We start from the raw sequence: 21,799 nt of genomic DNA, 5'->3' as shown, positions 1-21,799 counted from the left end.
GGATGCAGAACTTGAGAGACTATTGAATGCTGAGAATGAACTGAGGGTTGCGGGGGAAGACAGGTGGTGGTGATGGTGGAGGGCACTTAAGGGGAAGAGCACTGGGTGTTGTATGGAAAACAATTTGACAATAAAATATTATGGAAAAAAAAAGATAAACAGAGAAAATAAAGTCAAAGTCCATTCTTTGAAGTGATTAATACATTTGATAAACCCCTAACAAAGAAAAAATGAAGAAATTATAAATTACCCATATCATTAAAAATAGGGAACATCATTATATATCTTACAAATATTAGACACAATAAAGGGATATTATGAATAACTGTATGCCAGTATTTCTCAGGTTGGGACAGTTTTGCCCAGAGGGTATATTTCACGTATCTTGAAACAGTTTGGTTGTCACAATCTGGGGGAAGAGGTACTACTGTATAATACGGATATAGGCCATAAACTGCTAAATATCCTACAAAACACAGAGCATCCTCCCATAACAAAAATCTAGGCAGCCTCAAATACCCATAATGTTGGAGTTGTGATTCTCTCCATTATGTCAGTAAATTGAATAACTTAAATAATTGAGTGAATTTCTTAAAAAAAAAAAAAACAGCTTACCAAATTGACACATAAAGGAATAGAAAAATTCTGTGTAGCCTCACATCTCTTAAGGAAATTAAATTGTTATCAAAATCTCACAAAGAAAACTCAAATTTCAGATGGATTTACCATTAAATTGTATCAAATATTAAATAAAAATAAAACTGATATTAAATAAATTATTTAAAAACCATAGGAAGGAAAACTTTCCAACTCATCTTTATGAAACAGCATTACCTAGGTATCAAAATCTGGTAAATACAATAACTAAAAGGAAAATTATAGACCCATATGCCTTCTCATGATCAAAGATTCAAAATTTGTTAATATTAGCAGATTCAATACAGGAATACATAAAAGAGCAATACTAGTGATTAACATCGAAACTCAATCTATGTAATTCACAAAATAACACTATAGAAGAAGAAATCACATGATCATCTAAATAAATGCAGAAAAAAGTAATTGACTAGTTTTCCAGTTCTCTATTCATTATAAAAATTTCACCATAGAGGATAGAATCATATGATGATAAATTGGTAAATGACTTTCCATCATCATTTTACTCTAACTCCAACCCAGTGCAATAAAGCATGAAAAAGATGGAAATGCAAGAAGCTTATAAACAAAATTGTAAAGAAACTGGATTTTTTACGTAAAATATTTTATGGGTCCAAGAAAAATATACCACAAGTAATATATTATTTTAATTAGTTCATAGGACAGACGGTAAATATATCAATTGTAATGATAATTTTCAAATAAAAATCTAAAAATAACCATTTATAATTGCATTAAAAAATACATACCTAGGAATAAATCTAGTAAAACTCATGCAAGATACCTATACTAAAAACTGTAAACTATTTGAAAGAAATTAATGAAGACTGAAATAAACAGAGGTACAATTTCACAAATTTAAAGACTCAGTGTTAAGATATTATTTTCTCTTTAAATTGGTCTATAGATTCAATTCAACATAAATCAAAGTCTTAGAAGTCTTTTTTTGATAAAATCAACAATTAGATTCTATAATTTATATGCAAATGAGCATTTAGAAGAACCAAAATAATCTTTCCAAGGAACAACAAAATTGAATGACTCATAATTTCAGATTTCAGGCTTTAAAGTTAATGTAATTAAGATAATGTAACCTTGCTATAAGAGTAGCCAAATAAAATCAGTAGAACATAACAGAATGTTTGGAAGTAGACTCATGCATTAATTGAACCATGGTCGATTAACTTCCCACAAAGTCAACTCAATAGTGAGAGGAACAGTCTTTTAATTTGGAACCACTAGATGCTTATATAGATAAATATAAGCCAATCTGTGGGGCACCTCGGTGGCTCAGTCAGTTAAGCATCCGACTTCGGCTCAGGCCATAATCTCATGGTCCATGAGTTTGAGTCCCGTTTTGGGTTTGACATCCTGGAGCCTGGTTTGGATTCTGTGTCTCCCTCTCTCTCTGCCCCTCCCTTGCTCATGCTCTGTCTCTCTCAAAAAATAAACAAACATTATATATAAATAAATAAATACATATATACATATACATACATATATATATACACACACACACACATATATATACATATATATATATGACAATCTGAAAAGGCTTACTCTGATTCCAATTACAAGATTTCTGGAAAAGGCAAAAGTACATGAGGTAGTAGTGAGGTAGGTTTTACATGAGGTAAAAAGATCAGTGGTTGCCAGGCTTTCAGCCGGAGGGAAAGAGGGTTGAAAAGGAAAAGTGCAAGGTGTATTTTTTAGGATGGTGAAACTATTCTGCATAATACTATAATGGTGGGCACATGACACTATGGATTGTCAAAACCCATAGAACTTTACAATAAAAGAATGAGCCTAAGTGTAAGTAAATTTAAAAAAAATTATTTACCAGGTGAGAGATTCCAGGAGTGATGTAGACAAAATCTATTATAAATAAATATATGAAATGACTTTGCTGAAGGTATTGGTAGAAAAAGATACTGACCTAAGTAACTTCATAAATGAATAGTCTATAGAGGCAAAAGAAAATGTACATGGGCATTGTGCTATAGTTCACAAAATTGTTCCATGTTGAGCTACAGAATATGAATTCTGATACCACTGTACATATATGTGGAAATTGAACAATTAAGTAATTGGATGGTAGACAGGTGGAGGCAGCCAGGGCTTTCAACACTGGATTGGGAGGTTACAGATAAGCACCCACGGGGAAGAGGCTACAATACCATTTGTATATGTCAGGAGAAGCATATATAGAGACACAGGTAGTTACGTACAGAAATGTTTACAGATTCTTGTATATACACATTAGTGTACACTCAGATTTCCTTTATCAGTTGTGAGGGCATGGAAGCAATAACACCTCAGTACCAATGAGCACACCTAGTAGCCAGACCTTAATTTCTAATCTCATTCTTTAATAAGAGGGACTAGAGCTCCTGGGGGAAATGGATTATTCTAGAACTGGATCAGGAGCTATATAAGATGAGCCTGGAGAAGCTTGTAGTGCCAGAAAATGAGAAATTGCTTAAGGGAAAAAATAAACACAAGCACACACACATGTCATAAAAACCCACATTGCGGGGGGGATACATCAAAGGGACACAAGAGCCAATGGAAAGAGTTTCCAATGGCCAAAGGTTTTACACTTCAAACAGCAATATAAATAAGGTGGAGGTAGATGATAATGCACATTATAAAATATACCTCCTTGAGTTGGTAGTGATATAAATAAATGACTGAATAAGTAAATAAGGGTAAATTAGACAAATGATGTATGTGGAGGAATTTGAAATAATTTATGTAGATATTTTTCTCTCAAGGGAGTGGAGCATAACTCCCAACTCCTTAACTGTGGACTGCATATGGTAATTTCCTTCCAAAGAGCACAGAATAGAATGAAAAAAAATAGTAACTCTGCAGTTGAGAAATCTGACCCACACACCTCAGCCAGGCAGTCAAGGTGATAAGTCATGCTGATACTGTGTACCTGTGGTGTAATGCAATGAGAATGGCACTTTATAAAGTCTTCATCCCAAAAACCTGTAACTCCAGTGTATTGGTCAGGATTCTCCAGAGAAATAAAACCAACAGGTTGTATCTCTCTGTCTATATCTATACTGATATTGAAATTGAGAAAGAGAGGGACACCTGGGTGGCTCAGTTGCCTAAGCATCCAACTTCAGCTCAGGTCAAGATCTCACAGTCTGTGGGTTTGAGCCCCATGTCGGGCTCTGTGCTGACAGCTCAGAGCCTGGAGCCTGCTTCAGATTCTGTGTCTCCTTCTTTCTCTTTCTCTCTGCCCCTCCTTCTCGCACTCTCTCTCTCTCTCTCTCAAAAGTAAATAAACATTTAAAAAATTAAAAAAAAAGGAAATTGAGGAAGAGAGAGAGAGTGAGAGAGTTGGAAAGCCAGGAAGAGCCAGTGTTACAGTTCAAGTCTGAAGGCTATCTGATAGCCAAATTTTCTCTTACTCGGGGGGGGGGGGGTGTCAATCTTTTATTCTGTTTTATCTATCTATCTATCTATCTATCTATCTATCATCTATTTTATCTTTTATTCTATTCAGGCCTTCAACTCATTGAATGAGGCCTGCCTACATACATTATGGAGAACAGTCTGCTTTATTCAGGGTCCACTGATTTAAGTGTAAATTTTACTCACAAATGCTCTGACAGAGATATCCAGAATAATGTTTGACCAAATGTTGATACTATGGCCTGGCCAGGTTGGCTTATAAAATTAACCATCACACTCAACCTAATCATGAGAAAAACAGAAAATCTTAACTGAGAGACATTTTATGAAATACCTAAACTTTCATTATTATCTCTCTTAACTGAGAGACATTTTATAAAATACTCAAAACTTTCATTATTAATAATGGAAGTCTGAGAAACTGTCACAAACCAAGAGAAACCTAAGGAAACATGACAACTAAATGCAATGTTGTATCCTAGAACAGAAAAGGAACCTTAGGTAAAGACTCAGGAAATGAGAATAAAGTTTGGAAAATGTATCAATATTGGTTCATTAGTTATAACAAGTGTACCATGGGATATTGGGTGTAAGGTACACAGAAATTCTCAGTACTGTTTTCTTACTAACTTAGGGCAGGAAAAGATTTGTTAGATAATTTGTTTATTAAATTATTTATTAAACAGATTATTTATTAAAAGATCTATTAGGACTACAAAAGGAAAATAGTGATGTATTTGTTGGTCTTTGTCAAAATTAAGGATTTCTTATTATCAAGTACACCATCAAATAGACAAGTTATGAATGGGGAAATAAATTATGTGACAAAAGACTTTTATTTTAACAAATCAACAGTAAAAACACAAAGCATCCAATTAAAATGGACAAAAGACATAGAAGACACCTTGCAAAAGAATACATAGTAATAGACAATTGGAAAATGAAAAGGCAATGAATATCATTAGTCATCAGGAAATGCAAATTAAAACTACAATGATGCATGGCCTGCCATCCATTTAAAGAGGTGCGATAAAAAACAAAACAATCCCTGACAATACCAAATGCATCAATATTGGTTTATTAATTATAACAAAGTTACCATCCTAATATAAAATATCAATATTGTAGGGTTCATAGGAACTCTCTGCTGGTGAGTATATAGAGCAACTAAAATGCTCATACGTTGCTAATGGGAATGTAAAAATAAATAAATTGGACAACTATCTGACACTTTCTTATAATGTTAAACATACATCTATCTTGTGACGAGCAGAGACATCAAACATATACCCACACAAACACTTGAACATAAATATTCATAGCCTATTCTTACTAGGCTAATACTTGAATTAAAACTCCCCTAACAGGGGCAGCTGGGTGGCTCAGTCAGTTGAACATGCCTCTTGATTTTGGTTCAGGTCATGATCCCAGAGTTGTTGGATCAAATCCTGCATCAGGCTCTGTGCTGAGTGTGGAACCTGCTTAAGATTATCTCCTTCTCTCTTTTTCTTTCTCTCTCTCTCCCACATACACACACACCTCTTCCACATGCTCTCTCTCTTAAAGTAAAATAATAATAATAATATATTTAAAACAAACCCCAACAAATCCATCAACAGCATAAACCAAATGATACCCATTTGTACATTTGTACAATATAATGGAATATTACTCAGAGAAAAGGAACAGACTACTGATACAAACAACATGGATAAATTTCTAGAATATTTTCTGGTATAATAAAATCTACATGAATAAAAGAAATGAATACAATATAACTCATTTACATAAATTCCAAGAAAATGTAAAATATATTGTTTTAGAAATTGTTACAGAAATCTGAAAGTGATTGCCTCAGGTGGAGGTAGAAATGGACACGAAATGGGGCATAAAGGAACTTTCTGTTGATTATATAAAAGTTCTTGTTTTGAGGGATAGTTAACGGGTTGCATGCAATTATCCATGCTCATTGAACTGAATACTTAGTATGTAAATTATACTTCAATAAAAAGTTTAAAATTGGTGCTTAATAAAAAGGTACACTTTTCCATTTCTTCACCTCATTTCATCTTCCAGCCTGGAAGTTCCTATTTGTCTTTCGTTTCATTATTGAGGCTCAATACTTCTTACTTTTTCCGTCAAACAAATTAGGTCATAAATCTACTTCATAAGTTTGCTGCCCTATTTGATGTTGGTATCCTATGATTCCCATTAATGTTCAGAGTTGGGCTCTAAATTCCTATTCTGTGAAGGTTTGCCTTTTTCTGATCTGTGTTGCCCAGTCTTTTTGCTTCATTTTCTTATCTCAGTTGCCCCAACTGTTTTCCTGGATATTGAACCTATTTGATCTTCTGTACCTGCATGAACTTGAAAGTTCCTTCTTGTGTCGATGTATCTGTATCATTCACTGTACCATCTCCACAATGCAACTCCATGAAATAGAGGAACCATATGTCGGTTTTGAAATAAATGTTAACATGGCATACTATAATTTTGAAAGAAATTAATTTTATAAAAATAAATTAAAATAATGAGGATGAATAATAAATGAGAACTGATGCTTCAACTATATTTGAATAAATGCATTTTCTCCTATACACCTGTCCTGATCTGATCGTAAATAATTTGGATGAAACTTTTAAATTCAGTATGTATAGTAAATGTCATGAAAACAACCATGTATTATACCTCTTAAATTATTTTACATATTTACTGTTAATTGTGTTCTGATTTATTTTTAAGGTGGTTTGACAAAGGGGCATGTGGGTGGCTCATTCATTTAAGCGTGTGACTCTTGATTTCAGCTCAGGTCATGGTCTCATGGTTCGTAAGTTCGAGCCCTGCACGGAAAGTGCAGAGCCTGCTTAGAATTCTCTTTCTCCATCTCTCTGCCCCTCCCGTGCTCATGGGTGCACATGCTCTTTCTCTCAAAATAAATAAACCAAAAAAAAAAAAAAAAAAAAGATTTGGTTGGACAAAAAGACTACAATGAGATATAAAATAGGCCTATGATACTCAGAATTTCAAAACAGACAGTAGATATGGATTGAATTTTGTAAACCAAAAGGCAACATTGACAGTGGCCTTAAGGAATTAATAGCAGATGATAATAGCAACATGCCATTTGCACTTTTAACTAGAGAAGGAGTTAGAGAATGTTGTCAGATACCAGAAAAAGAAATGAGAATTGGTCTTGCTGAGCTGGCTGATTAATTCCACACAAGTGTGCCCTTTTGTTCGTCTGGTCACATTTGTTGCAAAATTTAGCCCCTCGGTGTCCTGGGCACATGGGCTTGACAGTTGTCCGGGTGCTATTTAACAGGATACTGGTGGCTTCCACAAAAGAATCCAAGTACAAACACTGCCAGGACTCTGCAGTCCTCGCTCTCTTGCCTTTCCTGTCTTATTCTTGCCACTGTGGTTTCATTTATGCTTTCTGCCTGGAATGTGCTCATCACCTTCCAATCACAGTCTTCTCTTTTTACTGCTTAATCATTATTTCCCAGCTAACGTTAATATGCACAGTATATCATCAGTGCCTTACTTTTATTATCCTCATTATTAAGAATGAGGGATCTACATGGAAGTTCCCCTCCACCCCCATTTGCTGGTGGATTTACTTGAACTTTTTCCTCAATATAATTGTCCTAATGACATTTCCAACCTATTTGTGTTAAAGTATTTTGGAGGGCTCATAGAATACTTGGCAGCAATACTTTAAGTCACAAATACAAAAGTAAACAACAGGCAGAGAACATTTAAATAGGCTTTGGCACTAGCCAAGTAAACCAATTGAAACAATCTGCTGTTTAAAACTAGTACCTGATGACTAATGGAGAATTATAGAACCTCACTTCTAACCTTGACATTCTTATAAGGCTTTAGTTTTGCAAGAGATCAGGCATGCATATGTAATAAGTAGAACACCCAAAGAAAAATAAGCCTTGTTAAAAACAATCATCTGTGGGAATGTTCTTATTTGTTTTTTTGTACTCCTGTCACCAGAACTTGGCTAATTACATTGAGGTCATTGTTGCAATATGCCTGGGAGGATTCTTTTATTAGGACTCTATGAACACTTTATGTTTAGGATCACTGAACTCGCTATATAGAATGAGAACTATATAAAATTTAGTATGCAATCAACTGGAAACATAATAGTGTGCAACAAACAGTGGGTTTCCATATTCCTTTTTCACTAAGAAATTGCAATAAAATTCACCCTGGTGTTTGTCAGAATGTTGCCTTCTTTTTAATCAAGTCTGTATACTTTTTTTGTGTGTGTGATTTCCAAGTATGTTAGATATTCTGCTATGTCCCTTGATGCTTATGGGGTTTATATCTTTTTTTTAAATTATTATGCCAACTCTTCAAAATCTGTTTTAAGAATTGTGTTTATTAGTTATCATTTTTATAAAGTTTGACATTTTTCATATGTTTTAAATAAAATGCTCAGTGCCAGTTTTATATTTCCAGATATAGCTTATATTTCTTTTTAGGCATTATGCACAGTACCTATTTCTTTCTTTTATGGATGTTCTGTGTTCTTTGGGTAACTGCCTAAGTGGTTTACTCACAAGTGGAGTACAGAATTCTACTGATTTTGAATGAAAGAGTGGAGCTGAAAATCACAGAAATATATCAACCATGATACCTTCATGTAATAAAAAGTAACCCCTGAAGCATTTATCTAAACTATTTTATGCTGATATCAGTTAGATTACCTACAAATAATTCTGAACATAGTTATATAGATTATAGAACCTCAAAATTTTTGTTCATAGTTATCTGAAAGTAGGTGGCTTAAGTATAGTCTTTAAAAAACCTGAAGGATTTATTCTTAAATAGTAAGACCCACATGCCAATAAATCATATGGCTTCTAATAATTGCCTGATTGATATTATACAAGATTTTTCCCCCCTTCTTGGAACAAATCATTCCAAAATTCCATTGACTGGTTTTTTATATTGGAACCTCACTTAGACCCTAGATGCAAAATAATAATGCTTTCAGCTATATGCCAAATTAATATTTTTGCACATAATAGTAAAAATTAATTTCATTTTTACAAAATACCTCAGGAAAGAATTTTTGATTGCCATGGTGGTTCTAAATTCAGGAAACTGTTCACAAGATATAGAAGTAGCCTAGACATCTCATAGGTGTGGGTAATGGATAGACCATATGTTGTTTCAAAGTGAAAATATAAGCCTTGTTAGGTATACAGGCTGTTTTCCAAATTACAGTGTTTGAAATCAAGATTTCTTCATGTGTTTTTATGTTACATTGACGTTTTCTTTTATTACAGTATTTCATTCACCTCTTAAGTTTTTTCACAGGGTGAAGCCAGAATGTACTATCTTATAAAAGTGCAAAAGGCAAGGGAGCTAAAATTCATGTTTATCAGGAAGTTTGAAAAGTAATTTGATCCCAAACCACATTGCCAGAAATATGATAAGTGAACAATAAATAGTTGTTGTATGAATAAATGCATATCAGAGAGAGGAATAGTTTTTACTATAATTTGAACCATATATATTTTATTCGGTTAAATGAGGCAAAAGCCTGAGATCTGGAAAACTAATGAACTGGCTCCACTCATGATTATTATTTAGTCTTTCATTGTTATTTATTATCCCCATTTGGATTGGTTCATTTATTTTGTGCTCTCTCCCTGCCAGTTATCAATACTTTGCCCCCCACAAAATCATGAAATGCTCTGAGCTCTTGTAATCATTGGAAGTTCTTCGTAAAACTCATGACGCATACTCTAAAGAAAGAAGAAAGTCGGGAACCAACTATAAACTATGGAATGATATTGAGACTTAGTATATAAGAACATGCTAATTAATAGCCACTTAGAAGGACACTCATTAAAGTGATCACATGATCTGACTCTAGTACTATATTGATAGATAGCATCCGTGATATAAAAGCAGTGAAAGGAGTGGTGTCTTCCTTTTCTTATTTGGAATGCCCAAAAACATTTTTTTTCTCCTTTGTTTCCTCTACTTCCCAGTGAAAAAAGTGTTTATTACAAAACATTGATCTTAAGATGAAAGATACATGTCACTATAGTTTAAATTTCTTAGTTTTCTACATGTACATGTTCTCTCCATGTACTTCCATCCCACAAGCCTCTCCTTTCTACCCTCTTATTCTTCTGTAGTCCACCAACTATAAATCAACTGAAATGTCCTCTTAAATCATTCACATTTATATTCACATGTTAATGTACATCAAAAATTTAAAAATTACATGAACAAAACACATCTTGTTGCAGTAGAAATGCCTTGAATGTGTCCTTTCACTGACTTGCCTTGGATATTTGCAAACGCTGTAATCAGCAGTAATGATAGTAAAGCAAAATACTATTTCCTTACACATATTAATGTAAATATGAAGTAAAATTTGTATCACTGGTAAGTAAAAAGCGTACAATGTCAGTGAAAAATAATTTTATTAGGGAAATTAGAATAAATATAAAATGCTAATGGTAACATCACGGCATGTGTTTTAACACTGAAGAGAGAAATGGGACACTTGAGTAATAGCAAAAGCATCAGAGTCTTTTAATATGACAATGCCTACTTGAAACAGATTTATTTTCCATTTGTCATACAATATAGGTATTCTAATGTGAACAAGCTTAGGAGTCATTGAGGACAATTCTAGAGAGAAATTTCCTTTAACAGGATCATAATTCTGCAGAGGAACACTATCCATATGTTTTACTGTTCTGTCAGAGCTTCCCCTGTGGATTTGATTCATCTATCAGCCTGAGTTTTCTAATGGTCTCCAAAAGGGAAGAGAGTACTTTATCTCACTACAGCAGCTCCATCACTTAGATGTATGTTGCTTTTGTTGTATAAAGTAATCAGATGTATTATGGTTTAATGAGTGTTGTTTTTTGAATTAGGAGCGCACAGGCCAATTATATGGAATTGAACCACATTCAATTGAATAGGTTGATTTAATTCCTGGAATCAGTGCTGGTAGATCTGCTGGGAAGCCACACCAAAATTATTTTATCGGTTATCGAATTGCTTTTGATATAATGGAGACCATAATAGACTCAGGATTTAGAGGATATTGTAACTTAATTAACAAGCAATATGATTAAACGTCATTTTCAAATAAATAATAATACTGATCCCATGTGAGTAGCACATGTACTCACAGCAGTTCTTCCTGATATAGGGACCACTTATGTTAATCCAGTCTCTCTTTTCCCTCTCTTTTATACACACATACACACATATATTATATACAAACACAATTTTAAGATTTAAGAGGTATGAAAAAGACTGAAATTACACTAACCAAAGTCTTACTAGCATACTGCTTTTATCAACTAGTTAATTCATCATGTATGCTCTAAAAACTTTCCTGCCTTATTCAAAAGCCTAAATAATTAAATTCCATGTCAGATTTTTTTATGTTCTAAATATTACCCATACTTTGGTATGGATATTAAATGGTCTATTTAAAAATCTATTAAATGGTCAATATATTTTCATCAAAACACTCAGATTAAAGGTACCATGTTGAATTTAAAATATCATGGAGAGGGGCATCTGGGTGGCTCAGTTGGTTAAGCGTTCGACTTTGGCTCAAATCATGATCTCATCATTTTTTTTATTTTGAGCCCCACATTGGGCTTAGAGCCTGGAGCCTGCTTTGGATTCTGTGTCTCAGTCTCTCTCTGCCCCTCCCCCACTTGTGCTCTGTCTCTCTGTCTCAAAAAAATAATGTCAAAAAATGTCATGCAGAATAAGAGTTACTTGAGAGAACACATTAGTTTGTAATGTTGTCTTCAAAGTAAGCTTACTTCAGAATATTCTAGGTTTTCTTACAAGACAGTTTTATACATGGATATAGATTATAATTCGGTTATTACTTTTATTAGTAAAGGGATTTTTAGAATTGATTATTGCCCTTTACATTCAGTGCTGTTTGAAAACAAGAACCCCCCCCCCCAAGGCGGCTACTCTCGTGCTTATATCTTTTCATATAGGGAGAAAATAATAACTGGAAGGCACAGGGCTCAAAATCCAGACAAGTAAGTGTAAAATCCAGATTTGTGGGTATGTGTGTATTAAGTAGGAGAGCATGAGGCATACTCCAGCCCGGAGGTTATCCAGTGTGCCTGGAGAAGAGTGAGCAAGGGGGACAGTAATCAGGTCTGAGAGCTAGCTTAGATTCAGCTCATCAAGAATTGTTTTTATCTGGTCCATATGATGGAAAGCCATAGGAGGAACTAGTAGGGAAATGGTATCACATGATTTACATTTTAGAAGAACTGGTTGGGTTATGTGACAAATAGATTGTGGGATGCAGCAAGAACAGAAGTAGGTTGTCCAGTTAAGAAGCTTTTAAAGTATGCAGGTAAGAGGTAATGGCTTGTATTAGAGTAGTGGTGGTGGAGGTAGTGATAAGTGGACAGATTTCAGATATATTATGAAGATGGATCCATAGGATTTGGTGAAAGATCATGTATGAATGATAGGAAAGAGAGGAGGATAACTCCATTGCGTCTTTATCTTGGTGTCTGTCAACTCTCTCCTTTCCTTGTCTATCTTCTTTTCAGCTCCTCATCGTTCCTTTCTTCTCTTCTTTCTCCTTTTTCGTCTATATACCTCATTGTCCTTAACTTTCTCTTCTCTTCTTCACTTCTCTTCTTCTGCTCTTCTCTGTTTCCCACCTCTCATTTTCTTTTTTTTTTTTCCTCTTCTGTGCTCTCTCATTCTTATCTTAAATGTAATTATGTTTTATGTGCCAAAAACTCATTATAGGGAACCAAAGTTGGGAGACCTTTAAGAAGACTTTTCATGATTAGGATAGTGAGCAGCCCATGTGGTATATGGTTAGATTTGGGACTTGTAGGTTGAACCAATTACACTTACTGATGGATCAAGTATGGTAGGTGGGGTGGGGAGGTAAATCATAGATGACTGTGATGATTTTGCCCTGAGGAAAGTAGAAACTGTGGTATCATCAACTGAAATGGGGGTTATGTATAGAGACAAGGCAATTTGTTGTTGCTGTTGTTGTTGTTTTAACATTTTGGCATTACTTGCTCAATTTCAAGTGGAGACCTAGGGTAGTCTACACCTCAAGGGAGAGATCAAAGCTAGATATACTCATTGAGATGTTTTACCAAACCAACCTTAGGGAGCTCCTGATGAGTTATGCTCTCGTAAAATTCCTTCCTCTGGACTGTAAGCAAAACCTGTGAACCTATGACTTCTGACAAATACACTATGACAAGGATGAAAAAATGTCCCTCCCATGATTATATTTTATAACTGTCTTAGCTGACTGAAAGAATTCTCTTGCTGGCTTTGAATAAGCAAATGTGGGAAACTGCCTGCAGATAGGAGCCACATAGTAGACAAATGAAGGTAGCCTCTGGGACCTGAGGGCAGCTTCAACCCAACAGCCGGTAGGAAGCTGGGCCCTAAGTCATTCCGCTGCATGGAAATTCTAACAAAACCCTGGAGGAGTTTTAGAAGCAGATACTTGCTTAGTTGAATTATAACACAAGAACATAGCTGAGAACACAGCCAGCCTGGCAGACAAGTTGGCTGCAGCCTTGTTGTGAGACATTGAGGTAAACTGCTGAAACAGAAACTGCCAAGCTGCCCAGTTTGTGGTAATTTGTTAGGCATCAACAGATAACTACCACAGTGGTCATCAACCATGGATGGTATTTCGTACATGGAACTGGATGAAATCACTTAGACTGGAATGTCCAACAACTAACAATCCAACACTAGTTACAGATCACTTTTTAGTGAAAAAACATTACATTTATATATGCACAACTGCAGCCTCTAAGTCTAAATCCAAGTTTTCAGGAAAGAAATTATTTGACAAACTTAGATGAAATGACTACCGATACACTAAATAAGTGTAGCCTGGAAGAATTCAGGATGCCTAGAAGAGTCGTATTAACAAGGGCTACATCTATGTGGGCAACGGGAAGGAGAATGTAGTGATCAGAGAAGAAAGTCATTGGCTTGGCAAACACCCTTACATTTTTCAGCTGTATATGTCTATCTGAAAGAGTGTAAAAAGATGTATTTTCTCTCTATATATATTTTTATTGGATTTTTTTGGGCTAATTCTCTTAGGACTGTACCAACCAGAATACCAGATAGCAATTTTTCTGCTACACGACATTTTTTTTAGGAAGTCAAAACCATAAGATGAGCAAACTGCATTTGTCCCTAATACTGGATACCAGAGATATTTTGCGTTCATGTTTTAAAATCTGTATCAGAACTTGGTGTTCTCTGATGTGTAGTATTTTTTATATTGTTTAAGCATACATACCAGAAGGGGAGCTATCCATGTTCTTCCTCGACCGGTAGAAAAGTATCAAGTCCCCTTAATAAAAATACATATAATCTTCCAAAATGGTGAGAATTAATAAAACACAATAGCACTCTGAACCAATTAAGGGGTCAAAGAAAGGATAATCTGTTTAGCAGTAGGACTGGCTGATAGCGTAGGCCCATCTCTTTGAGGATTACTGTGATTCTCTGTGAGGCTTACTATCAGTAACGCCCTATACCCTACACTGAGGGCCTTGACTACTTTAAAACTTTTGTATCATAAGTGTCTTACCTAGACAGTGTTTCCCAAATTCCTGATTATGTTTCACTTGGTTTGGATATTATGCCAATTTTATGTTATCAAACTGAAGCTGAGGTCAATAGTGTTTTCATCATTTTTATTCTCAGATCAGTACTAATATCCTAAATTACTATTAATAGTTGGCCCTCAACTTATGTCAATTATGTGGTTGATTCATAACTTAGAATTCATTATAAATATTCACACTGTTGGTAACTTATGCTGAATTACTCCTTGGGTTTTTACTTACAGCAGTTTCAGGTGAAGGTATCACAGACCATCTGTTAGTTCCTACAATATGCTTTTAAAATTTAAGTCAAGAAAAGATGATAAAGTCTTGCCATTGTCAACTTAAAAAAAAAAATAAAGGATCTGTTTTCTTGCAGATGCATTAATTTCTATAAATGTAATCAGAATTATGCACTCATTATGCCTAACTAGTCAGTTTTTAGTAGCATGCTTTAATTTATTAATCTCTCATCCATTATATACCTGATTATGACACCAAGTTAAAATATAAAATTTACATGTCACATGTGAATTGGTTGATTAAACCTCATGATGTTTTATGTAAGTTTTCAAAGTACAAGAGCCATTTGGATGCTAATATTTTTTGTGTGTGATTTTCCTTAGTTGTTTTTAGAATAATCTGAATATGACACAATTAAAGAGGATTGTCTATCTTATTAAACCAGGTTTCTCCTTTACATTTTCTTTCTTGCTCTCTCTCTTATTTCAATTCCTTAGATTTCTTGCTCATACAACTAGGTTGAACCATATGAAATTGCAATTTCTGCAATTTCTTTCATTTGGCTTAAATTAATAGAAGAGAAATTATAACGAAAATGGATAAATGTTTGTCATACCAAGAATATTTGTCTTTGAAGATCCAATGAATAATACTAATTGTAAATTTTTTTATTAAAAAAATAAATTGAGTGGCACCTGGTGGTTCATTTGGTTTACCATCTGACTTTGGCTCATGTTATGATCTCATGGTTTGAGGCCCCACATTGGGCTTTACACTGATGGTGTGGAGCCTTCTTGGGATTTTCTCTCTCCCTGTCTTTCACACTTGTGCTCTCTCTCTCAAAGTAATGAATAAACTTAAAAACATAAGTTGAAATTACTCGACAAACCTTAGATTTAGCATCAATGTAAACATACTTATGTCTATCAAGATCCTAAGATCAATTCATCTGAGGTTAATCATATTGTAGACATTATTATTTACGATGAAATACCATTTATCTTACAAAAAAGATGTGGTATTTCGACCTGAAAGCACACAAATCATATTCCTTCTTGATTAATTATTTTGTCTTAAAAAGCTTGATAAATGACCATTCATATTGCTGAATTGTGGATTCTGTGTAAATTTCTAGTTATTATACAAATGACCTACATTGATCGGATGGTTCTATAATGTCTTTTTCTTGCTCTATAAACAGTCAAGGCATAAAATTGATAGCGTTTTAAATAAATAAATAATACATAATAATATGCTCTAATTATTTTCAATGTTCATATAAAATAACAAACAACCAGATTCTTACTCTTTACTTATGTTTTGTTTTAACTAGATTAGACTATTATTCAGTGATGGTATAAACAAGATGTAGTCAGAATCAAAGACTGTACCTAATGTTTGACATATTTTTTTAAATATTTGAAAATTTAAAATGCCTTTAGCTTTTTTTTTTTAAATGCCAGAGCTGTTGGTAGGTATACCCTTTGAGATTTGGTGGCAGATATTCACGTATCAAGATAGATGAAACAAAGCAATGCAAAAATTTTAGAGTTAAAGGTAGCAGGAGGTTTTAGTTTTGAAGCCAGTATTGTTTGAAGTTATGCTGAAGAACACCAGGAAGCCTGTCTATAGTGATCTTTTTAAACACATTTTTAAAACTGCAATATGGAAATAGTAGTTTCAGAAAACTAAATTTTGTAAGTGTTTTCCAAAAATGGGCTTTATCAATGTTGGCTAAATTGTGTTTTGGTGGAATTAAAGGAAAAGAGCATACAAAATTAGGCCACTAGTTTAATTTTTAGCTTGTGGACTAGAGATCTGGGGCAATTTCATTCTGTCACAGAAAAATTTCATTCCATTCTTTTGCTCCGGTTTTCTTCCCCTTTCCTCCTCCTCTTCCTCCTTCTTCTTCTTTTACTTTTGGTAGAATTAACACAAGAAAGGGAAAATAAGTTGAGGAGAAAAATGGGGAATGTTCTTAATGCCACAAAGACTTTTAGTGACAAAATGACAATCTTAAAGATAGGTAAAGGTTTGTTAATTTCTTCACTCATGTGTATGGGGGGCCTTTTATCCCTAATAATGCTGTTTGTGAGATGACAGTGATCTATCTTAGATATCCTCAGTGTTACTCTGTCTATCATTCTCACTCTGAGGCTCTTTATCCAATTTCACAGATGATAATTCCTAGTTTGTAAACCATTGATTATCAATTAAAAGAAATCATCCAGAACTAAGTCTTTGGCTAGAATAATTAATCTTTATATAGTTTAATCCCCACTTGATGAAGTGATCTGCATCAAAGAGTGGAGTATTTACTTCAAATCATACCCTTAGTATACTGGTAATCAATTTTTTTCTATCATTATAGTCATCTAGAAGAAAGGGGGAAGAAAATGATATATTTCACATATAGGCCATCATTTATCATGTTGCAAATCAGACTGCCTCATTACATGAGGAGTTGTGAATTCTCTACCTTCCTATGCAAGGTCATTCTGGATATAAAATAAGGAAAAATTAAGAATTATAAATGAATAATTACAAAGTATTAAATATTAGTCTTTGTTTAGTTTATAGTTTATAATATATTACATTCCTTCTCTTCATTCACTTAATACCAATCATGTACACCAAAGTTTTATATTGTAGTAAAAAATATATACTAAATCTTGCTTCAAAAACTGTTTTAAAATTCTGTAGCTATACTTCAGGGTTGATTGAACATGTCATTACTTGAAACCAACAGTCTTCAACTAGGGATGATTCTTCCCTTTCAGGGACCATTTCGTAACGTTTGGAGACATTTTGTTTGTCATGATTTAGAGTGTGCCACTAGGATCTAGTAAAAAAAAAAAAAAAGCCAGGGATGCTCCTAAACTTCCTACAGTGTACAGGGCAGCCCTTTATAACAAAAACCTCTAGCCTAAAATATTAGTAATGCTGAGGTTTAACCAACTCTGATTTAAACAAATATGCATTGAGTACTTTGTCTGTGTTCAATGTTGTGCTTAGGAACACTGGTGGATATAAAATAAGCCAGTTAGTACTCTCAAGCTTGAAATATCAGAGAAGAATTTAGTTGAAAGTCCAAATAAAGGTGATTGTGATAACCAATTGATTAATATATCACAAAAAGACAAATAAAAAGCCATGAGGCTCAGTAGAGCCCAACTCACACTTGTTTGGGGAGTAAGTAGTTTTACAAAAACTGTAACAGTTATGTTTTTTCCCACTTTCTAAAGTATATAATTCTTGTTCCTGGTTACAAAGTATTAAAGGTGAAGAAGAGTCCTCATTGATAAATAAATTTCCCTCTCTTGTGCCCCTAGTTACCACTCCCTCTTCCTTTTCCTTCTTTCTTGTAGCTCCTATCCAAGGCATCCCATTCCTTTAAAGTACATGTACATCATGTCGTGTGGATGCATTGTAATTTATTTAATCAGATCCCTCTTGATAAGCATTTAGGTTATTTCAATTTTCTATGATCTCTAACAGTGCTGAGATGAATGTATTATTTTCTACATCTGAGTGCATACGTGAAGGTTAACTAGAAGTGGGACTTTGGTTTCAGAATTTTTGTAAAATTTTCATTTTAAAAATATTTTCCAAATTGTTCCATTTGGTAGCCAGCTTCCAAAATGATCCCCAGTTATCTTTTTCTCCTTAAATATACACTCCTGTGTAGCCCCCTCCCACAATGAACAGCACTGACCTATGTGACCAATAGGATATTAGGGAAATGATATGTGACTATAGAGTCCAGGACTTAAAAGACAACATTTACCATCTGCCTTTTTTTTTTTTTTTTAATCTCCGGCTCTAGGAGAAACAGTTGCCATCTCCTAAGAACACATACTACATATGGAGGAACTGAAGTTTCTCACTAACAACCAGCACCAACCTGCTAGCCAGCTATACAAACAACATTGAAGAGTGGGTCATCCTAGCCCTCACGCAGCCTGAAAATGATGCAGCCCTGACTACCATCCTGGTTACAGCCTCACAAGGGACTCTGAGCCAGAACTGGCCAACCTCAGCTGCTACCTAATTTCTGACCCAGAGAAATTGTCAAGAAAATAAATGTTCGTTGTTGTTTTAAACCTCTAGGTTATAAGGTAGTTTGTTATGTGGCATTAGATAGCTAACACATTCCTGGACGGTATTCCAATTTATACTTCCAGTAGCAGTGATGACAGTGCCTGCTTTCTTATACCTACCTTCTCTGTCAGGGCGTGGCATCTTTTTTTAAATGCTTGCCAGTGGAATAGGTAAATAACATGTCATTGTCCCCTGAATTATATTCTCTGAGTGCTGTTGAGCGTATTTTCATGATTTTAAGAATTAATTCATATATATTTATTTACATGTTTTGCTCATTTTCCTACTGGATTATTTGTTGTTTCCTTATTTATTTATAGGAACTGATCATACATTGGGAACATTTGCAGTTTGCCTGTGATACCAGTTGCAAATGTTTTCCCTTCTTTATTTTTTATAAAGTGATTTTTAGAATAAAAACATTACCGTTTTTTTTTTTTTGTAGTCAAAGTCTTCAACATTTAAAAATGGTTTCTGGGTTTCATGCCATAGTTCTAAAACTCATCTGATTTCTGAGATGATTGTTTTAATTCTACCATGGATTTTTTTAGTATTTCTGGGTTTCTTTTTTTTTAATACTTGGTTCTTATGGAGTTTAGTTGCAAGGTAAGTCTTCTACTTAATTTCATTTTCTTGTTCTAGATAGATATTCAGTTATTGAAATAACTTTTTATAGTGAATTGCATTGTATTTGATCAATTTCTGGTCCTTATTGTATTTTCCATTGATTGAGCTCTTTATCTATGTTATGCTAGCTTACAGTTACATTGTTGTTCTTAACGGTATACTAATTTTCAGCATGATTCTGACTCTATTTATTCATTTCATTACTTATTGAACACTTGCTGTTCAGATTTTTAATAGGAAAGAGTTCCTATTTATGTGGAAATGCACCTCCTAGTGGAGAAAACAACCTCAAAACAAATCAATCTAGGATAAGAAGAAAATAAAGCAGCATAAATACATACGTTTTTACAGGAATTTCAATGGCAGTTTCTCTCAGGAGGTGACATTTGAGATGAGAGAAATAGATGTGGTTCCGTAGAGCATGGCCGGTGGATGGAACAGAGTCCTAAGGCTGATAGGCAAGAGCTTGAAGAGCCTATTTGTGGAGCTTGAGAAAAGTGAAACAGTACTAAAAATAGAAGTATGAATAGGTAGGAAACTGGTAGGAAACGTGGTCACAGAAAGATCCAGGTCCTGGAATGCCTTGCAGACCATGTTAAGAATTTTGGATTACATTCGAAGTGTGTCAGAAATAAAAGGTTGAGATATGATTGATACTGTCAAAGGAACAGTTACAGACCCAGGCTGTGTCACTGGTTGAAGAACCAAGTGGCACTCAGAAATCTTGGTGGATCGGAGTTTTATTTTATACCTGGCGGGCTCGGAGGAGATCCTTCCCCAGAAATTTGAGAACTGAGAACAAGCATGGGGGACAGTTTATCACCTGTTACTTCTGCATTCGCATTAGTAGTAATTTGGTGTGTTCAGCAAGCAGGGCAGGAAGAAGAACCGGGAAGAGGAGTTTCTAAGCTAGAGACTAGAGCTTATAGGTTAGTCTCATAGGCCATTTTATAGTGCATAGCTTAACTTCTTTTCCCAACAAACTGATTAATGGGTGGGAGAGGAATGGGGGAGAGGAGGGCAAGAGTGAAAGCAGGCAGTTCAGTTAGGCTATTTCAGTAGCCCCAGTGAGACATGGTCATGGCTTAGGCCAGTTGTAGTGGTGACACATGTGATCCGCATCCAATCAAAACTTGTGAAACAGCTAATCCAATTTACCTTGGGATCAGCTTGCTTTATCAGAAAAGAAAATTCCTGTTTTTGTTTTAGTTGACATCACATTTAGATTACAAGTTAACCTAAGGAGAATTAACATGTTTGGATTCTTCAATATTTTTTTTAAACTCAGAAATGTAGTGTGATTGATATTCACAGTAGAACTTTAAATTTTTCTTCACAAATGTCTGCAAACTCCTTGTTCTTTTTAGGTCTTTTGTTCCTCTTGTAAGAGGAACTCTTATGTCCGTTATAATAGCCTCTACCTGGTTGTGAAGCAGCATCAACTGCCAGACATGCGAGGGAACATGTCAACATTATTCCCACCCCTAGATCTGGAGCCTTCTCACTGATGGGGAGCAGAAAATAGTCATCCCTACGATGTTGTCTGAATTCCTGATCCACAGAATCTCCAAAGACAATAAATCTCTGTTTTGAATAATTTGTTATGTACCTGTAATAAATGGATTAGAAAGTTCTTTCCCTTTCTTTGGGTTGTAGAAGTCAGTAAATAAAATTTGCATTCCCCTTTTCAATTATTTTTATAGAGGTATACCTGTAGAAAAATGCACCAACACAATTATACAGATCAGTGAATTATCACAAATGAATACCTAACTAACCAACATTCAAGAAAAGAAGCAATATTCAACAATAATTTATCAATGTTCCCCCCACCCTCGTTCATCCTTGCCTTCTACCAAATGAAGTGTAGGAAGGCTCGCCCACTTACTTATCCTTTCTCCCTTAAGGGAAAGAAATACCTTCTGGTTTTCTATCTCAAAATGAGACACTTATTTGGAGAAGTGGATTCACACTATCAGCAGTGACAGGGATATACAGCTGGGGGCATCCTTTCTCCACCTTTTTCTGCGTTCTGTTTGACCTGGCCAGTCCCTTAGTCTGTTCTGTTATTTTGTCAACAATGAGATTCA

The 21,799-nt window shown here is 34.6% G+C and overlaps 1 long non-coding RNA gene across 2 annotated transcripts in view; it reads left to right on the top strand.

Annotated features, from left to right (window-relative positions):
• Window positions 1-21,343, top strand: part of LOC115283314 — a 35,859-nt gene extending 14,516 nt beyond the window's left edge. The window contains exons 2-3 of one of the 2 annotated variants that reach the window (XR_003905005.1): window positions 18,808-19,066; window positions 21,077-21,343. This is a non-coding gene — a long non-coding RNA (uncharacterized LOC115283314). Of the gene's footprint in view, window positions 1-18,807; window positions 19,089-21,076 lie in introns of those variants that run through there. The other variant, XR_003905002.1, reaches the window with a different exon arrangement.
• The last annotated feature ends 456 nt before the right edge of the window (window positions 21,344-21,799 follow it).

Source organism: Suricata suricatta, chromosome 2 (genome assembly GCF_006229205.1).
Source record: "Suricata suricatta isolate VVHF042 chromosome 2, meerkat_22Aug2017_6uvM2_HiC, whole genome shotgun sequence".
In the NCBI taxonomy this organism is placed as follows: domain Eukaryota; kingdom Metazoa; phylum Chordata; class Mammalia; order Carnivora; family Herpestidae; genus Suricata; species Suricata suricatta.
Note: the sequence above shows the minus strand (reverse complement) of the source record. Positions and strands in the feature narration are given on the sequence as shown.